The sequence below is a fragment of the Pipra filicauda genome, unplaced genomic scaffold, assembly GCF_003945595.2.
Source record: "Pipra filicauda isolate LSUMZ 115617 unplaced genomic scaffold, ASM394559v2 scaffold649_size186993_pilon, whole genome shotgun sequence".
Taxonomy (NCBI): Eukaryota; Metazoa; Chordata; class Aves; order Passeriformes; family Pipridae; genus Pipra; species Pipra filicauda.
Window position 1 is genome coordinate 107,697 of NW_024104808.1, and position 16,122 is coordinate 123,818.

Consider the following 16,122-nt stretch of genomic DNA (forward strand, 5'->3'; position numbering starts at 1 on the left):
CATTCAGTTTATCTGGTTTCAAACAAATACTCCATATTTTCTCTTTGTTTTATTTTCAAGGGCATGGGTCTGGGTATTTAGATGACTGCCTTCACTGGTACAGCATAGAAACCGTTCACATTGCTATAAATGAATATTATTCTCTTGACAAAACACCTTTTCCAAAGCCTCTGACAAAAAGAAAGGGAAAAAAACTCCAGAGAGGAGTGACCCACCAAAAAAAGTCTCCTCCCTAAAGATAATTCAGGCACACCCTTCAATATGGATCTCTCACTATCACCTCAAGCTCTTTTTTAGTGGAAGTTTCTGTAGGGAAGCTGAAGTGCATCACTGTCTCAGACAGCCAAGGATAAGATGAGTGAGGGAATTCAGGTGCTCTCTTTAATTAATACAGGATTATTTCCCTTTCATTTGGTGAAGCTAATAATGTGACTGGTGGAATGTCAGTAACAATTAAATCATAAACTAGTGCAGCACCAAAGGGAAAATTTACTTTAGTTATGGAGTATTGTCAGCAGAAATCTTGAAAATCTTATGCATATTTAGACTGATAAAATACCACATGTACTTCCTGGGATACTGCAAGCTTTCTACAATCCTTGTGGCATGTCTTTACAGAGCAAGAGTTCACATTTTGAGATGACACATTAATAAATGAGTTGCAGTTCTATTGTTTCTTGAATGTTAAGCACCACATCCTAAACACAGGAACACGTTCAAGGTCAGTGTCCTATTTTAGAGCTTTTAAGCAGCAGTGATATTGTGATGATCACACTTAAAATATTCCTCTAGAAAGAGTAAATTAGCCCTTTTCACTAGAAGGATTCTTATGATCAAAAACAAATCTGAAAGAGAACAAAGTCAGATTTCTTTTTTTGTTTGTTGGTGGGGGTTTTTTTCAGCAATGCAATAAATTGCTGTCCTTAACTGGGATGGCTTTTACTACCCAAAAATTAAAAAGAAAACCCCAAAGTTCACTTTATTCTGCACTTATATTACTTTTGGGGTTTTGGGGTTTTTTTTGAGGCCTCACTTAAGTAAAAATACCTTCCTTAAAATGCGTTCATGCTTTCTGTAAGAACCAAACCATTCCTGCTGACATACCCTTCTATCACCAATACTGCAGGGAAATGTAATATCCCACTAAAGCAGAAGGGAAAGAAGACAACTGAGCATCAGCAGCTATTCCTAAGCAAGATTAGGGGTTTAGCTCCATCTAACTGAGGGATGAGATGTGTCCCTCAGTGGGTCTCTTCCCACTCCCCCACCAGCCCTTCTACCCGACTGCAAGCTCAAAGTTCTAAAAAGAGAAGAAGAAGCTGGAGCGTCAATATTTGCCCAGTGCAAAGCCCAATAATCTTTGCTGGGAGCTGACAGGAATTGCTGTTCCACTGCCCTGGGATATCCTGGTTTGAGGCGAGAGCGCAGCCCTGCCCAGAGCCCCCAACCCCTCTGAGAGCTTTTGTAGCGTCTGTTTGTCCATGTCCCTGTGGCAGAGGCTCCCCCGACATCTGCCCTGGAGCTGGTCCAGCTGCTGGACCAAACAAGGCATTGTCCAGCCTGCCTTCCCCCAGCCCCGACCGCCCCAGCCCATCTTCCATCGCTCTGCTTCCTTTTCCTGCCCCTGCTCCCCCTCCGCTCCCTTCCCTCTGCCATTTTTATTAGGAATGTTCTTGCTGTTCTCTCTGCCCGAGCATGAGCTGATCCCCAGGGGAGCCTGTGGAATGTAACCCCTCAAGCACTAAATTCCTTCCCCTGTGCCAAAGACACAGGTTTGTTGTTGCTGCCCCTCCCGCCGAGCACCAGCTCCATCTCCTGCTCCTGCCCAGGGGCTTTGCAGAAATCCAGGGCTGGGTGTGGATTGAAGGCTGTGGCAAGGGACAGGATAAAGTTGCTTGGCTTCCACCCTTGGTGTCTCAGTGTTTCTGATCTTGGGAATCCTCACAAACCTGGAACAATGGCAGATTATCTGTTGTTGTAAGATATGTACCTAGAGATTGTTTTGATATGTGTTTACATTTTCCTTGAAAGTACAACTGATTGAAAGTACAACTGATAGAAAATAATGTATAAAAAACAAGGAAAAAGGAAAAAAAAAAAAAAGAAAAATAAAAACAAAGAAAAGGAAGAAAAAAAAGAAAAAGGAGAAAAAAGAGAAAACAAGAAAGAAAAAGAGGAAAAAATTGAAAAAAACAGAACAAAGAAAAAAAGAAGAACGAGAAAGAAAAAAAGAGAAAAAGCAAAGAAGAAAGAAAAAAGAAAGAAAAGAAAGAAATAAAAAAGAGAAAATAAAAGAAGACAGAAAAACTAAAACCCAACAAGTCCGATCCTCCCCCACCGCAGGGAATACAACTCCCACAATGCACCGCGCAGGTGGGGGCGTGGCGAAGGGCGGGCAGGGGCCGTGGCCGCGCGCTGATTGGCTGCGGGGCGGGTCTGTAAAGGCGGAGGGCGCGCGGAGCGAGCGCCATTTTGGCCTCGTGGTCGGGAGTGAGCAGGACTCGCCTGCGGCCGCTGCGCTTCGCTGGGTGAGTTGGCGGGGGGGCGGCGAGAGCGGGGTCTGGGGATCCCCTCGGGGGCTGCGGGGAGCGCGGGTGTGGGTGGAAAGGCTGGAGGGTTCGGGAGGGTTTAGCGGGGGGGTTCGGGGGTTCCCGGGGACGTTTTGAGGGGTCCCTGAAAGGACTCGAGGGGGAGGTTGAAGGTCCCTGAAGAGTTTTGGGGGGCTCTGATGAGGGTTTTGTTTTCTGAGAAGATTTGGGGTGTCCCAGGTGAGCTTTGGGGGTCTCTGGGGAGGTTTGGGGTTCCTGGGAGGCTTTGCGTGGACCTTCGAGGCAGTTTTGGGGTCTCTAGGGGGTTTAAGGTGTCCCATATGGTTTGGAGGGCCCGTGGGGGAATTGGGGGTCCCTGAATGGGATTGGAGAGTCTCAGGTGGGTTTTGTGGGTCACTGAGAGGGTTTAGAGGGTGCTGGGGAGGGATGAGGGGCCCTTGAGGAGGTTTCGATGGGTCGAGGGGGGGATTTCAGGGGTTTTGAGGGGATTTTAGGGGGTCCCCTAAAGCCCAGCAGTGGGCTTCAAGGGGTCCCCCAGCCCCAAGGGGAGGGGTTCTAGGGATGCCCCCCAAAATCTGGAGGGGGAGATGTACCACATCTGGGTAAGGGGATCCAAGTGCCCCCAGTATATCCCAGTGACCTCCCAGTTACCCTCAGTATGGCGCAGTAACCCCCTCAGTGACCTGCCAGTGTGTTCCAGTGACCTCCCACTGTCCCCCAGGATGGCCCAGTGATCCTGCAGTGAGCACCCAGTAACCCCCAGTATGGCCCAGTAACCTGCCAGTGTCTCCCCGTGTGTCCTGGTAATCCCCCAGTAACTTCCCAGTGCCCCCCAGTGTGCCCCAGTTCCCCCCCAGTCCCTCCCAGTGCCCTCTCAGTGTCCCTCAGTAACCCCCCAGTCCTCCCAGTGCCCCCTGGTTCCCCCCAGTGTGTCCCAGTATCCCCCAGTAATCACCCAGTGCCCCCCAAGCCCCCTGACTGTCCCCAACGTGTCCCCAGATGCCCTTGGCCTTTCTGTGAGCGGGGGTGTGGGGGAGCGTTTTCGTTCAGAGGGTCCAGGGGAGGCTCCTGGGGTGAGATGGAGGGTTGGGAACATCAGGGATGGGGTTTGGGGACAGTGGCGAGGGATTTGTGGACAATGAAATTGGGGGTGCCAAGGGGGGAGCTGGAGACACCAAAAGAGTCTTGAGGACACGAAGGGGGTCTCAGGACTCACTTGCTCGTAGGGAAGCCACTCCTCTCCCCCTCTAGGCCCCATTACCCCCCACTAAATATCCCCCAACCTCTTTTTCTTTTAGTCCCATCCCCTCCAGATACCTTTGACCCCCCAATGCCCCCAAGACCCTTTTAACTCTCCCAAATGCAACCAATGCCTCTCAAAACCCCCAAATCCCATTCTAACCCCTCCAAATCCCCCCAGATCTCCCACAGCCCCCCCGTCAAATCCTTTCCAACCCCCCCCAAAGAGGGATCACCCGGCACCCTGGGACAGGAACACAGTGGGCTGTACTGGGGGCACTGGGCTGTACTGGGAGGGCATTGGGGGTGGCTCAGGTGTCCCAGGACAACGTGGCCCAGCTCCAGGAGAGATCTGGGGAGCAGTGAGGAGGTACTGGTCTGTCCTGCTCTGTCCTGGTCTGTCCTGATCTGTCCTGGTCTGTACCCCCAATCCCCAAAGCCCCTCCCCAGCTCCCCCAGGACCCTCCTGGACCCCAAAGCCCCCCAGGCCCCCCCAGGCCCCTGACTTGGTCCTGCTGCCCCTTGAGCATCTGCAGCTGCTGCAGAACCAGGCATTTCATCAGCAAATGTGCAGGTGACCCCAAGCTGGGGGTGTGTTGATGTGCTGGAAGGCAGGAGGGCTCTGCAGAGGGACCTGTGTGAGGAAGAGTGTGTCAGCAGGAGCAGGGAAGTGATTGTTGGGCTGGAGTGAGCGCTGGTGAGGCCACCCCTGGAGTGCTGTGTCCAGCTCTGGGCCCCTGAGTTGAGGAAGGCCCTGGAGGGGCTGGAGCAGGTGCAGAGAAGAGCAGCGAGGCTGGGGAAGGGAGTGGAGCACAAGTGGTGTGAGGAGAGGCTGAGGGAGCTGGGGGTGTTGAGGCTGGAGAAGAGGAGGCTCAGGGGAGACCTCCTGACTGTCTGCAAGTCCCTGCCAGGAGGTTGGAGCCAGGTGGGGGTGGGGCTGTTGTGCCAGGAAGCAGCAGTAGGACAAGAGGGCTGGGTCTTGAGCTGTGCCAGGGGAGGTTTAGGTTGGATATTGGGAAGCAATTTTGTACAGAGAGAAGTGAAAAGAGCGGGTGGGTCACCCCAAAAGGGAGCTGGGGGGAGCCGTGGTTTGGGGGGCTGATGGGAAAGGGGTGGGAGGGGGAGGCTGAGGGGAGTGGGGAGAGCAGGAGCGGGGTTGCCGTGGGGGTGCCTCGGTGTCCCCATGCCTTGATTCCTGGAGAGCGAGGGAGGCTGGAGATAGGGAGGAGCTTTGAGAGCCCTGAGAGCCTGAAAAGGGGGGGCACAGAGAAGGGGAAGCCTGGACAGTGGGGACCCCTGGGATCCCCTAGGACAACGAAGTGGAGAACCTGGAGAGGGGGAATTTCTGGGAATGCGGCATCCCGAAGGCGAGAATCAGAGGAGAAGGGACCCTTGGGACCCCCAACACTCCCAGCATCTCTAGGTAGAACCCCCAGCATCCCAGATAGGGGAGACTCTCTGAACCCTAGAGGGGGGAAACCAGAGAGGGGGAAATCTTAGGAGAATTTTTTTGCCTAATCTTCACATTTTAGAGTATTTTTTAGGTGAATCTCAACTTTTTTCAGTTTGGAGGGGCAGGAGTCTTCTCACTATTTCTTATAGGCCTTTGCCTGAATCTCAATAATTTGGGGTTTTCTGGGCTGAGTCTTGGTGTTTTGGAGGTTTTTATGGACACAGGATGCCCGGTGAGTTCTAGAGATGGACTTGGGCAGGAGGAACCCCCAAGCCAACGCGCTCAGCCCTTGTTTTCCCCCCATCAGGATTTGTCCTTCCCAAAGCTTGGGCGGATGGAGGAGGAGGCTGCGAGGAAGAGGAAGATGCCTTGGTCCCCCCAGGCAGGTGAGGAGGAAGTCAGTGTCCCTTTGGGCGGGTGTTGTGCTGGCTCTGTCAGCCGAGCATGGCCCCGGCTGCAGGACAACCCCGCTGGCGCCGCCGTCCTGCCGGGGCCGGAGTTGGGGGGATGTCCTTGGCCTTCCCTGTGGGCCGGAGGCAAATCCCCTGCCTGTCCTTCTTGCTTCCTGCCCCAGGCCCCGAGGTGAGGACGGAGAGCCCGGAGGACAAATCCCCCCGTGAGACCCTGGTGGGAGAGGCCGTTTTGAAGGGCTCCCCGGCGCAGGAAGGCAGCGGGGAGGAAAAGGGCCGGAGATCCCCCCGCAGGAGGGGCTCCAAAGCCATCCCAGGGTGCTCTGAGGAGGAAAGAGCCAGCCTGTGCCGGGAAGGGGCCGGAGCTTGAGGGGGAGCTCTGACCTGGTGGTCCCTGAGCAGCCTCCCAGCAGGGAGAAACCCTTCCAGTGCTTGGAATGTGGGAAGAGCTTTAGGTGGATCACCAGCCTCCTTACCCACCAGCACATCTACACAGGGGAACGTCCTTACACATGTGGGGAATGTAAGAAGAGCTTCAGTGACAGCTCCAACCTTTGCAAACACCAGCACATCCACACTGGGGAACGTCCTTACACATGTTGGGAATGTGGAAAGAGTTTCAGGCAGAGCACCCATCTGATCCGACACCAGCACATCCACACTGGGGAACGGCCCTACACGTGTGGGGAATGTGGGAAGAGGTTTCAGACCAGCTGGAATCTCCTCAGGCATGAGCGGACGCACACGGATGAGAGGCCCTTCCGCTGCACCGACTGCGGGAAGGGCTTCAACCAGAACTCCACCCTCGTCACCCACCGGCGCATCCACACCAGAGAGAGGCCCTACAAGTGTGGGGAGTGTGGGAAGAGCTTCACCCACAGCTCTAACTTTACCAGACACCAACGGACCCACCAGTAAGGGAAGCCCTACCAGTGCCCTGACTGCAGGAAGAGCTTCGGCCGCTGCTTCCACCCCGAATGAAGCCCCTGATGGTGAGACAACCCCTGGAGTCCAGTGACTGTCAGTCCATCCCTTTTGACCAGAAAGGGTCAGTCCCCTTTCACAGGGGCAGCTTCTTCCAACAGAACCCTTCCTGGGGTGTGTGTGGAGATTCCTACCCTGGCTGGGGACCCCCCCAAGGTCACTGCTGGAGGTTGAGAGCAGAGATCTCCCCACGAGCGTTGGTCTGGGGGAGTTCCATCCATCTCTAATTGAGAATTATTGCTTTTTTGCCAACTTGAGTAGAATTGCTTCAACAATTGCTTTAATGTAGAGCACTGTCCTATCTTATCCTGTACTCCTGGTAGTTTTAGTGTTTCTCTTGTGCAGTTAATAATTCTGATTAACATCTTTTGTCTGATCATTTGTATCTCTAAATAAATTCCTTTTTATCAATAGATCTGATTTACGATCGTTTAAACCTCGGGAACAAAAGTGGTTCAGTCACACCTCTGTAATTCCTCTAAACTGAAACTGTTGGCATAATCGAAGTCTGAGATTGGATCCAGCAGCCTCCAGCACCCCACAGGAAGTTGGGAGCTCAGGGGGGCACCCCCCTTTGCCAACCTGCCTGTGCCCAAAGACCCCCATGGGACCCTCTGCCATACCAGACCCCCTTTTCCACCCTTCTCCCTGTTCCTTCCACTTTTCCATAGTCTCCTTAATCCCCACCCCTCCCCCCCCGGATTACTCTGGGGGTCCCAGCTCCCATTTTTCCCTCCTCTCACATCTTCCACATCATCCCCCCAATCCCGAGCTTCCTCCAACTCAGTTTGGGGTCCCACCACCCCAAAAAAAGGGGTTAGGTGGGGTCCTGGGTGGGCTCTGTGCGTGTTTGGGGGGTTCTCCAGGGCCTGTGGGGAGATTTAGGGAGGTCCCAGCACCTTTTTGGGTGAGCTGGGTGCCTTTTAAGGGACAGATGCCCCACCAAGACCCTCCCAGAGGGGGTTGACACAGGGGGAACACAGGGGAGTCCCCATTCCCAATCCATCCTGGGGCCTGTTCTGCCCCCCCCAAACTCGGCTCCACCCCTTGGGATCCCCTCAAGCTCCTCCCCCACTGCCCCCCAATAACCAGGACTGGGGAGAACTGGGAAGCTTTACTGGGATCACTGGGAGCAGCCGGGCGGAGGCAGAGTGACAGCAGGGGAGGGGGGGACACACGACCCCCCCAAAATCCTCACAGGGACAGGGGGGGTCCAGGCTGGGCCCGAGGCCCCGGGGAGGGGGTGCGGCCGCCGCCGGCTCAGGAGCTCTGTGGGGAGAGAAAAGGGGGTGACACCGGGGTGGGGGACAGGGGGGACACTGGGATACACCGAGACCCAAACTGGATCCAGTGGGACCAGAACTGGGGCAACGGGGATCATACTGGGAGCACCTGGCAGCATGTTGGAGGCAACTGGGATATACTGGGAGTGACTGGAACCACAGTAGGGGTGACTGGGAGCAACTGGAACCACACTGGGGGCAGCTGGGATCATACTGGGAGCAACTGGGCCCCTACTCGGGTCATACTGGGATCATACTGGGATCATACTGGGAGTGACTGCAATAATCCTGGGAGTGTGTGAGAGGGACTGCAACCATACTGGGGATGAGTGGGATCAAACTGGATTTGTACTGGAAGTGTCTGGAAGTCACTGGTATCATACTGGTGGCAACTGTGATTGTACTGGGATCATACTGGGATCAGACTAGGATCATACTGGGAACAATTGGTTCTATGCTTGGGGCAACTGGGAGCTACTAGGATCCCACTGGGAGGAAGTGGGAGGAACTGGGACCATGCTGGGCACAACTGGGATGGGAGGAACTGGGACCATGCTGGGCACAACTGGGATCATATTGGGAGCAACTGGGCCCACAGTGAAGGTGGCTGGGGTCATACTGGGAGTGACTGGGAGCATTCTGAGGGCAGTTGGGACTGTGTTGGCGCAACTGGGATATACTGGGAGCAAGTGGGATCACGCTGGAATTGACTGGGATCATACTGGGAGGCACTAGGACCCCACTGGGCGTGACTGGGAGTGGCTGGGAGTAACTGGGATCATGCTGGAAGCTACTGGGAGCATTCAGGAGTGAGTGGGACCACACTGGGGGCAACTGGGATATACTAGGAGAGACCAGGAGTGACTGGGATCATATTGGGACTGCCTGGGAGTGTACTGGGACTGACTGGGAGCATGCTGAGGTCAGCTGGCATATACTGGGAGAGACTGGGACTGACAGGGATCCTACTGGGAAGGACTGGAACTCTAGTGGAGTGACTGGGAGCAAGTGGGACCCTGCTGGGGGCAAATGGCTTTATCCTGGGGTGACAGGGAATGTCTGGGTTCATCCTGGGAGTGACTGCCACCGTATAGGGGGTCACTGGGATCATACTGGAGCCATACTGGGAGAGACTGGAACTACAGTGGGGTGACTGAGAGCAACTGGGACCATGCAGGGGGTAACTTGGATCCTACTAGGAGAGACTGGGATCATACTGGGACTGACTGAGAGCATGCTGGAGGCAACTGGGATATACAGGGAGTGGCTGGGAGTGACTGGGATCATTCTGGGAGTGACTGGAACCATAGTAGGGGTGATCCCCAACTGGGATCATACTGGGAGCAGCTGGGCCCCTGCTGGGGTCATACTGGGGTCTTACTGGGAGTGACTGCAATAATACTGGGGGTGTGTGAGAGGGACTGCAGGCCTGCTGGGGATGAGTGGGATCAAACTGGCTTCATACTGGAAGTGTCTGGAAGTTACTGGGATCATACTGGACTCAGACCGGGAGTCCCTGAGGGTGAAAGGAACCATCCTGGGGGTGGCTGGGAGCAACTGGGACCACCTTGGGGGCAACTGGAATCCTATTGGGAGTGACTGGCAGTGACTGGGATCATAGTGGGAGTGACCAGCACCATACTGGAATCATAGTGGGAGTGACTGTAAGGGAGCAGGATCAAACTGGGAGTGACTGAAACTACACAGGGGGGATTTGGGAGCCAGTGGGACCATGCTGGAAGCCAACTGGGAACATCCTTGGAGCAACTGGGATCCTGCTGGAAGCAACTGGGAGTAACTGGGAGTGACAGGGTACATGCTGGAGGCAACTGGCATAAACTAGAAGTGACTGGGAGTGACTGGGATCATCCTGATGGGAACTGGAACCATCCTGGGGCAAGTGGAAGTAACTGGGTGCAGTGGGTTTCTGTGGCTGGGTTTTGGTAGCGGGGGGGCTACAGGGGTGGCTTCTGTTAGAAGCTGCCAGAAGCTTCCCCTGTCCCGTGGAGCCAATGCCAGCCAGCTCCAGGACAAAATTCCTGCTGCTGGCCAAGGCCAAGCCAGTCAGGAGTGACAGTAACACCTCTGGGATAACATATTTAAGAAAAAGAAGGAATTCCAGCCAGGAAAGAGCGGAGTGAGACCATGGGAACAGCAATGCAGACCCCAAGGGCAGGGCAGGAGGAGGGGCAGGAGGTGCTCCAGGTGCCGGAGCTGAGGCCCTGCAGCCCGTGGGGCAGAGCAGGGTGGGGCAGCTGTGCCCCTGCAGCCCCTGGGGGAGCATCGGGGTGCAGAGACCCCCCTGCAGCCCCTGGGGGAGCATCGGGGTGCAGAGACCCCCCTGCAGCCCCTGGGGGAGCATCGGGGTGCAGAGACCCCCCTGCAGCCCATGGAGGCTCCCACGCTGCAGCAGGTGGGTGCAGGAAGGAGGCTGTGACCCCGTGGCAGGCCCAGGATGGAGCAGGGTCCTGGCAGGGACCTGCAGCCTGTGGAGAGGGAAGCCCAGGCTGGAGCAGGTTTTTCCCAGGCAGGACTCGTGGCCCCTGTGGGGGACCCACACCAGTACAGCTCATCCGTGAAGGACTGACCCCATGGAGGAGTGACCCACGGGACAGCAGGTTGGGAAGAGCTGCTGCTTGAGGGATGGACTCACGTTGGAGAGGTCCATCAAGGACTGTCTCCTGTGGGAGGGACCCCACGGGAGCAGGGGAAGGACTCCAACTCCTCTCCCTGAGCAGCGGCAGAAACAACTGACAGTGACCCCCATTCCCGTCCCCCTGCATCGCTGGGGGGGAGGAGGGAGAACATGGAAGGAGGGGTGAGGGGAAGGTGTTTTTAAGACTGTTTTATTTCTCACTCTTTGGCTCTTATCCTGTTAGTAATAAATTTAAGTACTATTCCCACTTTGAGTCTGTTTTGCCCATGAAGGTGATCAGTCACTGACCTCTCCCAGCTCTTATCTCTACTTATGAATCCTTAGCTGTTTTGTTTTTTTTTTCTCTCTTCTCTGCCCAGTTGCAGAGGGAGAGTGAGAGAACGGCTTTAGTGGGTACCTGGTATCTGGCAAGGGTCAACTCACTACAAGAATATAAAAAGAAGTAATTTTTTTGGTCTTGTTCTGATGCAGTTAAGGAGCTGGAAAAACAAGACAGGTGCAGGGAGGTCTAAAGCACGGCTTTGTGTCTGGATGATGGAGACATCACATTTAGAGGAGACAGACTCTGCCATTGCTTTCCTAGACTTTGTCCCACCTTAATGGTGTTTTTCCACCCACAGTAGCGTTACTGGGAGATGTTGCAGTGGCACATCCACCCTTCTCTGCCAGGGCATCATCTTGGCCCTTCCCACCCCACCATGGATTTTCCATTCCTGTGGCAGGGACTTGTCCCCACCTGATATCCATATGGGAAATGCAACTCCTGTGGGTGGCTTTCATGGTTCCACCACAGGCTGGCACAGATTCTGATCCACCTTTGAGAAATTGTGTGGTCTATGTGTTCTGGATAAAGCTGTCCCACCTTTGCACTTTGTGACCCGAGGGAGTTTCGGTGGCCAGTTCGTGTATCAAAAGCACTCAGTACTAAAATGTACCAAGTTGCATCTCTGCACGAATCCGCACGAGCTCAATGCCCTGAGTACCCACACAGGCTTTTCTGTCTGGAATCCTGCTCATTCTGTGCCTGGGACTGGATTTATTTCAGCAGCTAAATGGTTCAGTGGTGGACTAATTGGCTCTGAGAGCTCCAGTCCTTTGCAGCATATTATTGGCATGCTGGCAGGAGCAGCTCCCTTCCTTCCCTTCCCCCTTCATTATAAAAACACGAACTGTAGAGAAACCAAATACCACACGGCCCCTGCGCCGAGCCCGTCAGTGCTCCCGGCTCGGTGTTCAGCACAGAAAGTCCCTTTATATTTGGGAAGCGGAGGGAGAAAATTCTGGAAGCGTGAGAACGCGGCGATAGCTGGGATGAACTGGGAGCCCTTAGGAAAGGACTGGGAGGTACTGGGATAAACTGGGAGCCCCGAGGAAGGAACCGGGGCCCTTCCGCCATTTGTGTAGCGCCGAGGGCAGGGCGCTTACGCCATTTGCGTAGCCTTACGCAGTTTACGTAGCTCCCCTCCCTTGCCGTTACCGGCGCCCCCTTACGCCGTTTGCGTAGGGCTGTGGGCAATGGCAGAGCCCCTTACGCCGTTTGCGTAGGGCTGTGGGCAGCGGCGTTAGGAGCGGACTGGGGCGCACTGGGATGGACTGGGAGCCCTTAGGAAGGGACTGGGAGGTACTGGGATAAACTGGGAGCCCTTAGGCTCTTGGACAAACTAGGATAAACTGGGAGCTCTTAAGAGGGGACTGGGTCCTTCCTTACGCCATTTGCGTAGCACTGAAGGCAGCAGCGTTAGGAGGGGACTAGGATCGACTGGGAGCCCTTAGGAGGGAAATGGGAGCCCTTAGGGAGGGACTGGGGCAAACTGGGAGCCCTTTGGAGAGGACTAGGATGAACCGGGAAAGGTTCCGCAAGCCCTTAGGAAGCCACCGGGTCCTTCCGCCATTTGCGTAGCGCTAAAGGCAGGGCCCTTGCGCCATTTGCGTAGCTTTACGCAACTTACGTAACTCCCTCCATTGCCATTACCGGCACCCCCCTTACGCTGTTTGCGTAGCGCCGCGGGCATTGCCGGCCCCTTTACGCAATTTGCGTAGCGCCGCTCCATTGCCGCCCGCGGCTCCGCCTTACGCCGTTTGCGTATCCCTGCGCCGTTTGCGCAGCGCGGCGGGGGCGGGCCCGTATCCCTGCGCGCCGATATTTATTTATCAGTGTCCAGGCGCTCGACCCCTCAGCCCCTCACACACCCACGGGCCCCACGGCAGCGCGGGGGAGGATCCCGGGGGTGTCCAAAAGCTCCTCCAAGAGTCAGTTTATGGCTTTGCAGAGGGCTCTCGGGAGTCACCTAAGGGCTGAATGTAAAGAGAAAAATGAAAGCTTTAGGGGGGGGAAATATAACAATTGCATGTCTGTGTTCCCGAGGAGCCGTGGGTGTTTTTAGGCAGCTGCCTGCAGAGGCCGTTGCCGTTTCGTGAGGTGGCATTAATGCAGGAGGAGACTTGTGCTGTTCATGGAAATTCGGATTTTAAGGTTTTTCTCCTTGGTTTGAAGCTTCTTCATTCTTCCTTCGCCCTCTTTCAGAGCAAAGGCTTTAATTTTTAAACTTAAGGGGAAAAAAGTAATAACAACAAGTGAGGAAAACTAGGGAGAAAAGGGAAAAGTTCTTCTAAAGGGATTACAATGTGCAGGCAAAATCAGTTCTCTCTCCAGGAGAGAAAAAATATTAGAAGTCTAAATTGGCTCCAAAAATGTCCCCAAGGGCATGGGGAGGATAATCAGGATGACAAGTCTCTGGGAGCTGCAAGAGAGAGAATTAATGCTGGCATTTGGAAAGACAAGTGATAGTGCTGCATTTGGGTTTCATGTCGTTATTTTCTGGTTTCAGAGTCAGAAAAAGTTGCTCATTTACTTTGCATGTAGCTGTATTTTTTTCCTGACTTCTTGAGGAGGCAGAGCTGATGAAATCGTGCTGGAAGAGGCCTGAAGCTTTTGATCTGATGTTCAGCTTCAACAAATTTCACTTCTGGAGTTTCTGCACTTTGGGGGAGGCTGCAGGTTATAGAAATGAATTAGTGCATCTGCTAAAGGAAGAGGAGTATTAGTCATATTTAAAACCAAGCCTAAGTCAGATTCCTCCACATTGGCTGCAGTTGAATTTTGCAAGGTTTCTGATCTCCTCGCTCTGGCTGTGAAGGTGTTTCCTTTTCAAGCCTGTCACCTGCAAAGATTTCTCTGGGACAGTGATTTCTTCATCACAGAAAAGCAATGTAGAGAAACCTCTTTGCCACCCCAAGATCATTATTTTCTTGATTGCCCTCTTGTACTCTGCTGAGGTTCCATTACATCTGCAGGTCAAATGTAACCTGAATGCAGCACTGATCACAGAGAGCAATAAATATAGTACAGAGCTTTAGTGTGAACTTCAGGCACATCCTTGGTTTGTTTGTGTAAGACTGTGTATTATACAGATAATATAAAGCATAAAATAGTTTTCATATATAAAAATTACTTTTCCAGCACATACTAATGTGCCTTTCATAACCTCCTAATTAGGTTATGTTTTCTCCTAAACTTAATTCCACTTTATGACCAACAGTTGAGTAGACTTCAACTTCATTTTTGGTTCCAATTTTCATTCTGTTCAGTGTGTGTATATATATGTATACACAAGAAGATAATCCTTTATTCAGCATACGGGCCTACATACCAAGCCCAAAGCCCTCTTCTCAGTGCTGATGGGCAAACGCTTCTAACAGATAAAACCTCCATTCTGAATCGATGGTCTGAACACTTTCAGACTCTTTTCAGCACCAACTGTGTAGTCCAAGACTCAGCAATTCAGTCCATCACACAACAACCAGTGAAATATGAATTGGATACTGCCCCCACTTTAGGAGAAACCCTTAAGGCCATACAGCAGGTGAAAATCAGCAAGGCAGCTGGGGTTGATGGAATTCCACCCAAAGTCTGGAAACGTGGAGGCCTTGCACTCCATGCTAAATTTCATGAGTTTGTGGTGCGCTGTTGGGAACCAGGCGAACTACCATCAGACCTTCGAGATGCAGTCATCATCACTTTGTATAAAAAGAAAGGTACTAAATCAGACTGCTCAAATTACTGTGGTATTACTCTGCTCTCCATTGCTGGCAAAATCCTGGCAAGAATACTCTTGAACATACTAATACCCGAGAGCAGAAGGAATGCTACCTGAAAGTCAGTGTGGTTTCAGAGCCAACAGGAGCACCACAGACACGGTATTTGTTCTCAGACAACTGCAAGAGAAGTGTAGGGAACAGAACAAAGGTCTCTATGTAACCTTTGTCAACCTCACCAAGGCTTTCGATACTGTGAGCAGAAAAGGTCTGTGGCAGATTTTGGAACGTTTAGGTTGTCCCCTCAAGTTCCTTAAAATGATCATCTCACTCCATGAGGATCAGCACGGCCAAGTCAGATATGGTGATGAACTTTCTGAGCCCTTTCTAATAACCAGTGGTGTGAAACAAGGCTGCGTTCTCGCTCCTACCCTATTCACAGTCTTTTTCAGCAGGATGCTCCAAAGGGCCACGGCAGACCTCGATGATCAGGACGGTATCTACATTCAATACTCGTACTGATGGAAGCCTTTTCAACCTAAGGCAACTGAAGGCCCACACCAAGACCTTAAACCATCTTGTCCGGGAGCTGCTTTATGCTGATGACGCCGCCCTTGTTGCACACACAGAAGCAGCTCTGCAGCGTTTAACATCCTGCTTTGCAGACACTGCTGAGCTCTTTGGGTTGGAACTCAGCTTAAAGAAGACAGAAGTTCTCTATCAACCTGCACCTCAGGAAGTCTTCCTTCATCCCCATATCACCATTGGCCAATCAGAGCTCAAATCAGCCCAGCAGTTTAATTACCTGGGTAGCCTCATCTCCTCAGATGATAAGATTGACAGAGATAGGCAACAGGTTAGCAAAGGCATATAGTGCTTTTGGAAAGCTTCATAAAAGAGTTTGGCGAAATAAACACCTGAAGAAAAGTACGGAGATCAGTGTTTACAGAGCCATAGTGCTGTCTGCTCTCTTATACGGATCTGAATCATGGGTAATCTGCTGCCACCACCTGTGTCTCCTAGAACGCTTCCATCAACGCTGCCTCTGAACAATCCTAAACATCCACTGGTCAGATGATGTGACCAATACATCTGTTCTTGAACAAGCAGCAGTCACAAGTACTGAAGCCATGTTGCTGAGAACACAGCTGTGCTGGGCAGGGCACATCTCCAGGATGAAGGACCAACCACCCCCTCCCTAAGATCCTGCTCTATGGTGAACTTGCCACCAGGCTGCCGCAAGAGAGGAGCCCCAAAGAGAAGATACAAGGACTCCCTGAAACAACATCTCAGCCTTGGCCATATTGATCATCATAACTGGTCTACTCTGACCTCCAGTCGGGAGGCCTGGAGACACCCCATCTATAACGCTGCTGATGCTTTTGAGAACGCAGCAGGATCACACTTGAGGAGAAAAGACAATGCAGAAAGAATCGTGCCTTGCAGAATATACCACCTAAGGAATCTTTCTGCTGTGCCTTTTGCAACCAGACATGTCTATCTCATATTGACC

At 52.9% G+C, this 16,122-nt stretch overlaps 1 pseudogene; it reads right to left on the reverse strand.

The window, feature by feature from the left end:
• LOC113987748 overlaps positions 1-16,122 on the reverse strand; it is a 134,728-nt pseudogene that overhangs the window by 100,013 nt on the left and 18,593 nt on the right.